The sequence below is a fragment of the Podarcis tiliguerta genome, assembly GCF_965153285.1.
Source record: "Podarcis tiliguerta genome assembly, chromosome: 8".
Classification (NCBI taxonomy): Eukaryota; Metazoa; Chordata; class Lepidosauria; order Squamata; family Lacertidae; genus Podarcis; species Podarcis tiliguerta.
In genome coordinates, this window is record NC_139541.1 from 45,722,589 (window position 1) to 45,732,323 (window position 9,735).

Genomic DNA, 9,735 nt, shown 5'->3' on the forward strand with positions numbered 1-9,735 from the left:
TCTTTCCCATTCTATTGTTACTTTAAAAATAATAATAGTAAAAGACCCAGTGCTTATTCTTGTAATTATCTTATGCAAATCACTTTGGGAAGTCTGCTTGGAAAGTGGTATATATTTTCTGTAACACTTTCCCCTTAATTCTGAAATGTAGTCCTCCAGCCACGTAATGTGTACACGAATGCATTTACCAGAGGAAATTGTGCATACGTTAGTGAAAACATACAAAAAGGCCCCCCAGCAAGAGAAATTGATTTGCAAAAATATGTACCTACAAAAATTGCATACAAATGTGTGTGCAGTAGGAGAAATTTGCACTAAAATGTCAATTAATTTTCATTTTTAAAATTGCAATTAAAAAAATGTCATGTAAAAAAAATCAGAGAACCAAATTTCAGTTTGAAAAATGAGAAACCAAAATTCACAGATTCACTCATTCCTACATAATTTAGTACCATAGACACAACGCACCTTAGATCCATTTTGGGGTTCTGTTGAAAACCAGGGGTCTAGAACACACCTACCATCTCCTGTGAGCTGAGTGTTGCACAGAGCATATTGGTACGGATGTCCAAGCTGCTGGGTTGTTCAGCCAAGAAAAACAAGGTCACATTCATCACAGCATTTTGCCTTGCCCGTTGTTAATTTTGTTATAGCTACACTGAACAAAAGGAAAGCAACATAGCAGGATCATTGCAATGGAAAAACTAATGCTAAAGAACTGGTTGACAATTTGAAGCTAAAGCAATGGATTCTTATAACATACTCCAGTGAAAGCCAGAAAATGGTTCCAATTTAATTAGAGTTTGCTCTTGGTCTTTTTTTTCCATGTGGCAACAACAATAAAACATTGGCTGCTCACAAGAAAAAGAAAATTTGTATCAGCTGGGGTTTTTTTTGGGGGGGGGGAGGAGGTTGGTTGGTTGTTTGAGAAATCAGTAATATTGCCACAACTAGTTTATTTATTTATTTGAACTGTGTTGGAATCAACACACCATGATTAACTTATCCAATATTAGTTATATTCATAGTAGACTCATTGGAATAAGAAATGGATCTACTCTTAGTATATCATTATATATATAATATCTAAACATACAACCAAATAAACCTGGGCTATTTTGGGCTGGGGATGTTCCACTTCAGTAAGGATGTACAAAACCCATTGGACTTGGGGAGAAGAGAAATTGGTTCTGCTCCCTTCATCATTTTTGCAAATACAGCCAGTGAGAGAGAGAAAATTATGTACATGAGCAATGTGTTGGCTTTGTGGAGACTCATATAACTTCAGACAATGCAATTCTCCTGCCTGCCTGCCCCAAGACACATAAGCAGTATATAGCAAAGGAAAGCTCTCACAGAAGATTAGACTTCTACATTTAAACAAGGTTGATCTTGTGATTTAGTCAAGTATACAAGAGGGGATCATGATCTTCCATCAGCCACTTTCTCCAACTTTATACTGTTTGCACATATAGATCATTCATACGAGCATCAATTTCTATACATGAGCCCCACAAAACAAGTTCTGGGCCAGCTCCTTTATCTCCAGGTTCAAATACAAGAACCTTCTGTATATACATAGAGAGTTGTATGGACTAAAGCAGGGACACCCTAAAACATTTCTGTTATCAGCAGGTTGTGGAACTCTTGGAGACAGAGCTTAACTCACTGTAATTATGCCGATACCCTTTTTTTTGCTGAAATGCAGAAAGCTGACATCTTTGAGAGCAGCCTGTGGGAAGCGGGGAGGGGAGGGATACACCAGACCTGCAAAGCTAGTTCTGTTTCATTCTGCTGTCATCCTGACATTTCCTTGTAAAAATGGGGGTGGGGGAGGCAACCCTTATTGACACGTCTGTTGGCAAAGAGGTTAGTGGGCATCAACATTTCTTGCAAATTTTGGTGCAGTTATTCCAAACCTCTCTAGCAGCTAAGCTTAGCAGCCTGGATTTGTTTCCTTAAAAGAAAAGAAAAGGGGGGGAAACCCACCACACTATTGGAGAACTTGACTCTTTTCATAAAGCAATGTGTTGTGCCTTCGTAGCAAGTGCTGTTAAAGAGGATTATAGATATCCAGACTGTGGCTGTTACTTTAGTTTCTTTAAAACACATGCACTAACAAGAAAAGACCATCAATCACCCTGCAAGGTATAAATCCTAATTCCTACCCTTCCTAACAGGTTTTAAAGGTCATGGATGTATAGAAATGTGTAGCTTAATTTTAAATGCATTCATTACTCTTGCAGGGGAGTTTTACAATTTATCCTTCCTCTGTTTTGCCCCCATTTTAAAACAGCTATTTAAAATGTGAAGCAAGCATCACCAAAGATTATAAAGTGTAGGACATAATACAGGAGGCAGCACAGTATGCTGCCTATTTTTTGAAGTGGAGTGAGAGTTCAGGGAAGGAATCACACTTGGGGTCTGCTTTTCAATCACCCTCATTTGTAATGTTTGCATATTTACAGTAGCTCAGCTCCTTCAGCCATGTTTTCAGCAATCAGATTCCACACTGGGGACAGAGAACAGCCGCAAATGAGCGCTTGATCTATAAATGGCCATTTTTACATATAAGGAAGGGGGGGCATGAACTGAGGTGGAGGCAGGGCGGCAGCTGGAGGAATTATGTATCTTGTGTTCATCTGATACAAGAAATAGATAAAACATTTGTGTTTGGGAGAATGGAGAGAGATAGGAAAATAGAATAAAAGCATGCTTATGTCATCAGACTTGCAATTTACTGGTGGGGGGCACACTACAACTATGAAAGTTGATTGTGGCAGGTCACAGACCATCTTCTTACCAGACCTTGCTAGGCCACAGACCACCACAGGGTTAAACATGCTAAAGTCCTTTAAAATCAATGTGTGTTATTAAATGTGTTTAACAATTGGATTGTGGCCCTAGGTCACACCCACACAAAACACTTAATGCGTATTTATTACACTTTAAAAGTCAAGACTTCCTCCAAAGTATCTTGGGACTGTAGCTTGCCCATCGCTTGTCCATAGTTCCCAGCACCCTTAAACTACAGTCCGTAAGATTATTTGAGAGTATCCACAATTAGTTGGATCCAGATAAAGCCAGTGGAACTTGGTTCCTATTGAACTTAAGGGAGCTTTAAGGAAAAATAATTATTAACTAGTCCCATTGATTCCAATGGATCTGGACCAAACCCTATATTTAGGGGCTAGATTTGTGTAACATGCTCAGCTATGTGTATATTTATGGCATCTAAGGGTGTTTGTATAGGCAGAAACTTCCAGCCAATCTTGTTGAGTAATTTGGCACACACCAATGCAAGAGATTTCTCTCAGGAAATCTCCATTCTTACCACAGGAAGGCAAGCAATGGAAAAGATTCTGTTGTGGACTCTCTGGCCACCGTAGTCAGGAGGGGTAAAGAAGCAAGCTAGGAATCTCCAAGTCTGTGTGGTGGTACAGTTTTGGGCTTTGCTGTTTCATAAACAGTTATGATGAGCCACCTCAATGAAGGGTAGAAGGAGATGGAACAGTATAGCTTCACCTTCAGTGCAGGCAGGGCAGAGGCAAAAAAGCACATTTTACTTTTGTACGGTAAGCTACACACACACCTCTCTATCTGCCATCCAGTAAAGTAAGGGGCATTATCAGAGTTCAAGAATACATCCCAGCCAGGCAAAAACATGCAAGCAGAACCAGTGAAGGGGGCACTTAGGGATTGTCCTGAAATGCCAGAGTGAGAAGCCTGGGGGAGCACATTTGGGCCCAGACCAGATGTTTCCCACTTTTCTATTAAGAGGTTCCAAATAGGTCAAGTTTCAACCATTAAAAACTCCCCTACAATCAGTTGATAACACCCCTCCGCAACCACAACCCTTGTTCTTTCTATTTGTCTTGCTATTTCTTGTTTGCAAAATATTAAGTGTCAAACTGTTGAGTGAGACTGGTCTTCCTAATGTGTCTAGTGAGCGAAAAACAGCCTTGACAAAAAACTTATTAGCCCAGCCAGCTATAAATAAGAAAATAAATACAATAAGGAACAAGGTGGCTGATAATACCTTGTAAATGAAGTCATGTAGGAAAGCATGGAATGCAAATGTCTGTGTCATTAATTGTATATGAAACAGAATGCCAAAAACATGAATTAAACAATGAGAGAGAGAGAGAGAGAGAGAGAGAGAGAGAGAGAGAGAGAGAGAAATACATATATTTGCTAGCTAATATGAACTAAGTGGAAAAGCAGCATAAAATGGCAAAAAGTGATTTACTTACTCCAAGACCTGAAGATGTACGTGTTACTGTTTAGGTAATCTTGGGATTATTTGGTTAAAATAAAATGTTGCTCAGACGAAAAAGAGTCTTCACGAAGTCTAACTGCTATTTGCTTTGCATGACGATCTTATGCAGAAGAGAAAAATAAGCTCAGATATATTCTGAGAGGGAGCAATATTTGGAGTTAATTGGCCCATTAAGCGATTAATTTAATAGGTGGGTGTTAGTCACTAACATTAGGTTATCCTAGGCAAATTGTCAAAAAGGTAAACTGAAATGAGAATCCAAAATGAATACTGAAATGACAGCAAACATTAGGAAGAGAGAAATGGCATTCAAATAGTAACAGTGTATACAGGATTGGAGAGACCTCTAGTGTCTCTAAAAACCTGAAACACAAAAGCAGCTCATTATTGTGCTAACAGGATATATAGATGGCTAGTTTTCATCTTATCAAAAGGGGGAAACTGCAAGTTTAATATTATGGCTTGCAAAATACCAAACATGTATCATACATTACAATCTCCTACATGTATACAGATCCATGTGTGTCAGCCAATCTGTACAATATTAGCCACAGTTATATCCAAAAGCGGTCATAATGTATTGAATTTCATTAGCTCTTAGTTCTTGCAGTCTCCCAAACCACAAGCTGCCAAGTCCTTTTAGTCCATTCCAAAAAGAAGCTCCCCTTCTTCATGGATATGAATAATCAATCTCCATTATATATATATATATATATATATGCGCTAATATTAATCATGCAATCTAAAGGTATGAGTAGAAACCCTTTTCAGCTCTCTGGGGGCAAGGCCAGAGACAAAACTGGGTTGGGGCAATGAATGTCCACTTAACCTTCATAAAGTGAACTGGTTTCTACACACACGCCCTCTATGCTCCTCCAGGCAACCAAGAAGCACAGTGGTGCAGGTGCATTAGGCTGCTCCAGAGACAAGAGTCAGGGAATAATATGACCAAATATGTGTGAATTAGAACAGGCCACAATTTAGTAAAATTAGTGGGGTTGGCATGGCATGGCATTTAGGCATGGATCTGTTCTGCTTCAAATGTCTGGTGTGATGATGGGATTTTACTTGATGTTTTGGTTTGTATATATATTGTAAGTTACCTTGGTTACCTCTTTACAGAAAATGACCAATACATTTAATAAATCATCATCACCTACCACTGCCTGTTCACCTGTCACCTCTGATCCAGTGAGAGGGAGCCATGGCTCAGTGGTAGAGCTTCTGTTTTGCATGCAGAAGTTCTCCAGCTGAATCCCTGGCATCTCCAGGTGGCTCTAGATAATTATTCCCTGCCCCAAAAGGCAGTTGCTGTCAGTTCAGACAATACGAAGCTAGATGAACCAGTGGTGTGGCTCAGAATAAATCACACCATTTCCTTGGAGGAGGAGCTTCCCCTCACCCCAAAGAGAAGGAAGCAGGAAGCAGAGAGAGAGCACTGAAGAGGAAGTGGGCCTGCTGAGAGAGAAGCCCACTGTTGGTTTTGTGCTCATGGGCCTCCAAAACCTGAAGTTTGAACATTTTAGCAATGTTCCCCACCTCTTTCAGGGTGTGACTAGATAATATAACAGACATGGTACTACTGCCAATAATGGCTGTCTCACATCTGGTTGTCCCTTTGATACCTATTGAATAATGATATTCTCAATGTGATGTGATATCATCCCGTTCTGAGAGTAGACAGCCACAACACCAACACATTGGCTCCTGATGATGGGGATGGGGTTTTCACATGACGTGATGGCATCACAACATGCACTGAGTTTCACTTGACATTTTAGGTAAGAGAGAGCTGTGGTTCTCAACTAGTTCCTCAATCTATCAGAAAACCCCTTATTAACCAACATTTAGATCTGCTGTCTACTGCATTGTTACAGTAAGCTTCTGCAACATAAAATTTTATTAGAATGCCTCCTAGGTAGTTTATGTCTATGCCACATCTGTCATAGAGAAAGCATGCATATGTGTCACAATCAGAGCCTGCCCACCCATGAGGCAAGGTGAAGCAACTGCCTCAGAGCTTCAGAACATTCGATGGGGCAGTAGATCCAGGCCCATAAGGAGCAAATTACTTCCCATTTGCATTCTCAGCCACCACCTTCTCCTCCATGCTGCTGCTGCTTGCTGTCGCGTCTGGAAGCAATGACTCCCCCCCCCCATCAGCCTCCTTTTGGATCTCCTTTTCCTCCTCGTTTTCTCATTGGTGGTGGTGGCACTGGTAAGAGGGCAGGGGAGGAGTTGGGGGGGTGGATCCTGCTTTTGAGGGCTCATATGTCTCCTCTCCATGACCGATACACACAATCATGCTCACACCCCATCTTTCTCTCTTCTATAGATCATTATCTACAGTACTGATACAATGTTCAGTATCAGTAAGGATTTCGGCTTAGAACCTTCACTGCATCCTGGTGTTAGACAGGAACTGCTAAATGCAGCTGCCCCATTGTCAGGGAGTGGCAGGACACTGATGAGTGTGCAGCGGAGGAAGAGGGGCTGCAGTCTGACTTGGGAGAAATGAACAATGGTCCGTGGGGAATCTGTAACAGCCAGGAGGCAAGAATAGGAGGCAGGGGAATCTTCAGAGCTGGAAGGAAGGAAGAGAAGGCAGAGGCAGGTGAGGGAAGTGAAGGAAGGTCCAGGTACTTCCCCACCCTCTCTTGCATCACTTTCTCCTGGAAAGCGTGTTCTCCTTCAGGGAGAGCACGTGTTGCGGTGGGGTCTGCTGAGCCACCCCTCTGTTACCAGGCAGGGTCTCTAAAGATAGCCTGGGGCAGTGATTGGTTCACTGGGTTGCTGGGGTAAAAGTTACGTTGCAATTTTGGTGGGAGGGGTAAAAAGGTTTAAATACTCTGCACGCAGCCTTGTACTTTCTCTTTTGCTGCGTGCAACGGATCACCCGCCCACCCGCCCTAGAGTAAGGGGTTGTTGCGTTGACCTTGCTATGCCTGTCATGGGGTCGTCTGCCTTTGAGCAGGGGCCTGGTAGGAATTTTTCCACCTGGCAAATTGGCTGGCTGGGTGGTTTTTGCCTACTGCGTAGCAAATCGTCACAACTTGTAAGGTTGTGGTTAGGCATTGGTTATAAATCTGGTGGAGGAGGGGTCAGGATAGGTTGTGCCTGCCCCTCCATGGTTGCTGCGGAAAGGGAATTCCGTTAAAGGAATCCTGGGGCTTGCCATCTTTTCGTCCAATCCCTGGAATGGGACTAGGGCCGGCAAGCCTTCGGGGAGCAGGCGGATGAGAATTGAGGGTCTGTGTCTCAGCTCCAATGCCTCCCCGACTTGCTTTCCCCCGCACTGTCTTTCGGTGGTGCCCGGAAGTCAGTTCTGTCCCCAGGCGCGGGGACAGATAGTCTTAACCAATGCCTAAACAACCACTCATGGTTTGTATTTGAATAAAGTTGTGGCCAAAATCATGCCAAAAATCTTAAACAAAAATTACGTGTCTGTTGTGAGTTATTTGGGGGGTGGATTGGGGACCTCGACATGCAACCAGGAAAAAATGGAAGCTGCTAAAGCAGAAGCAGCATTATGTGAAGAAGGATTTGCTTTGGTCTGATCTAAATCTATTACTTATTTTCATGAACAGGACAGCCCTTGGCAGGTGACCCTCAACAAGGGATATAATATTAAGAAAGGATATAGTATAAGTCTGGGGAACCTTTGGCTCTCCAAAGGTTGCTAAACTACAATCATCCCTGGCCTTTGCCCATACTTTTTAGGGCTGGAGTAAAGTTTCCCATGCTTCTTCTAGGAATACTGGAGACAAGTTGCTACTCCCCATCACAAGTCAAGCATTTGCAAATGTCTTCTCTGTTTATTTTATAGAAAATATTATCTTCTTCTCTGACAGCTTATCCATAACCCAGAGGGAAATGATATCTATGTTGCTGTCAGCATTGTTCAATTCAGGAGAAAGAGATCTGGCAGAGGAATCCTATACTACAGTGTGGTTGAGTTCCAGGACTTTGTCAACATATTTCAGGTAACTGGATTCAGCTGAAATACAGTCAAACTTAATCCACAAGATGTCTGGCCAGTTTTCTCTCTAGCGTATGTTTTCTGATCTTTACGTCTATTGCAGTTAGTTCTTTGACCAAGGAGGGGTTGGTTCATTTTATTTATTTTTGCAAACGTTACAGTGAACATTTTCCTTTATATTCTCCCGTAGGCACTCTGGTGAGTTAAGAATGCCACCTATAGTTCATCATTGAAATAGCTCCAAGAAGAGAGAGAAAGAAAGAAAGAAAGAAGAGAGAGAGAGAGAGAGAGAGAGAGAGAGAGAGAAAGAGAGAAAGAAAGAAAGAAAGAAAGAAAGAAAGAAAGAAAGAAAGAAAAGTGGAGGGGGGACACACCTTCCATGAATACCAACCAGGAATGTTGAATGACATGGATCTTTGAGATTTCTGATACATATGACAAAGTTTTTTTCAGTTACAATTTTCAGAACAATTTCTGTGTGTCTGTTGCAGAAAAATATCAAAGCATCTTGTGCTGCCTTAAATTTTAATAGATTTTATTACAGTGTTAGCTTTTGTTGACTAGCACTCAGTTCATCAGATGAATGAAGAGTTATTCTGAGTCACAGCTGTATTTCTTAGGGCTGGGCGGGCAGCTTAACAGTAAGGTCAAAGGGAAATGAAATGTGACTGTCCAGGCCTCTCTATCTGCCCCTTGGGATTCTCCCATGCCGTACCTTTCACAGGCCCTGATCAACACCCTCTCCAGTACTTTTGCATGGTTGGAATGTGTCCTTGAACTGTAATGATGCCTCTTGCTTGTCATGCTGGAGAAATATATGCAGAGAGAACCATCTGACTTTTCTGTAGTTGGAATGTAGACTACTGTGCAATAATGAGTCACATCCATTACCCCACCACTACTGGAATCTCACTCCCAGTGGGTGACGGATGAAAGATGGCGGCGGCAGTAAGTCTCCTGTGAGCCTCAACAGAGTGAGTAGGAGCTTTTTACAGAATAATAACATTAATACAGAAAGACACTCAGAAAAATCAAAGCTTAGCCTGATAAAGAATCCGGGAGCTACCTGGAGGTATTCTTAAACCTCCCCTTTCTCCTCTCCTCTCCTGAGCTTTTTTATCTGCCCTTTGTAATCCCGTGGAAGCCATTCAAACTTTCCAAGGCCATCCAGTGCTGTTTTGAGGCTATTTGAGTGCTATTTTGAGGATATCTGAGGCTAATTACAACCTCTGAGCTCCTTTTGAATAAGGCCCTAGCACACGGCTAGAGAAGATAACTCAAATGGTACTTACAAGACAGAATTATAAAGAACTGGGGATCCCTCTAGCTCAAGCACAAGCTGTTGAACCCCCTGCCCCAAAGAAAAAGCAGGCAAAAATTTCATATTATTTTAAACCAAAAGCAGAAGAAATAAAAAACACAGAGAGCCTGCATCCGCACGAATGGTCTGTCGACCGTACCTCGTTCAGAAGGGGCA

At 42.0% G+C, this 9,735-nt stretch overlaps 1 long non-coding RNA gene across 1 annotated transcript in view; it reads left to right on the forward strand.

The window, feature by feature from the left end:
* The first annotated feature begins 5,716 nt into the window (after positions 1–5,716).
* Positions 5,717–9,735, forward strand: part of LOC310683111 — a 13,252-nt gene continuing 9,233 nt past the window's right edge. Inside the window, exons 1-3 of the long non-coding RNA XR_014514288.1 lie at positions 5,717–6,060; positions 6,615–6,893; positions 8,131–8,262. This is a non-coding gene — a long non-coding RNA (uncharacterized lncRNA). The remainder of the gene's footprint in view (positions 6,061–6,614; positions 6,894–8,130; positions 8,263–9,735) is intronic.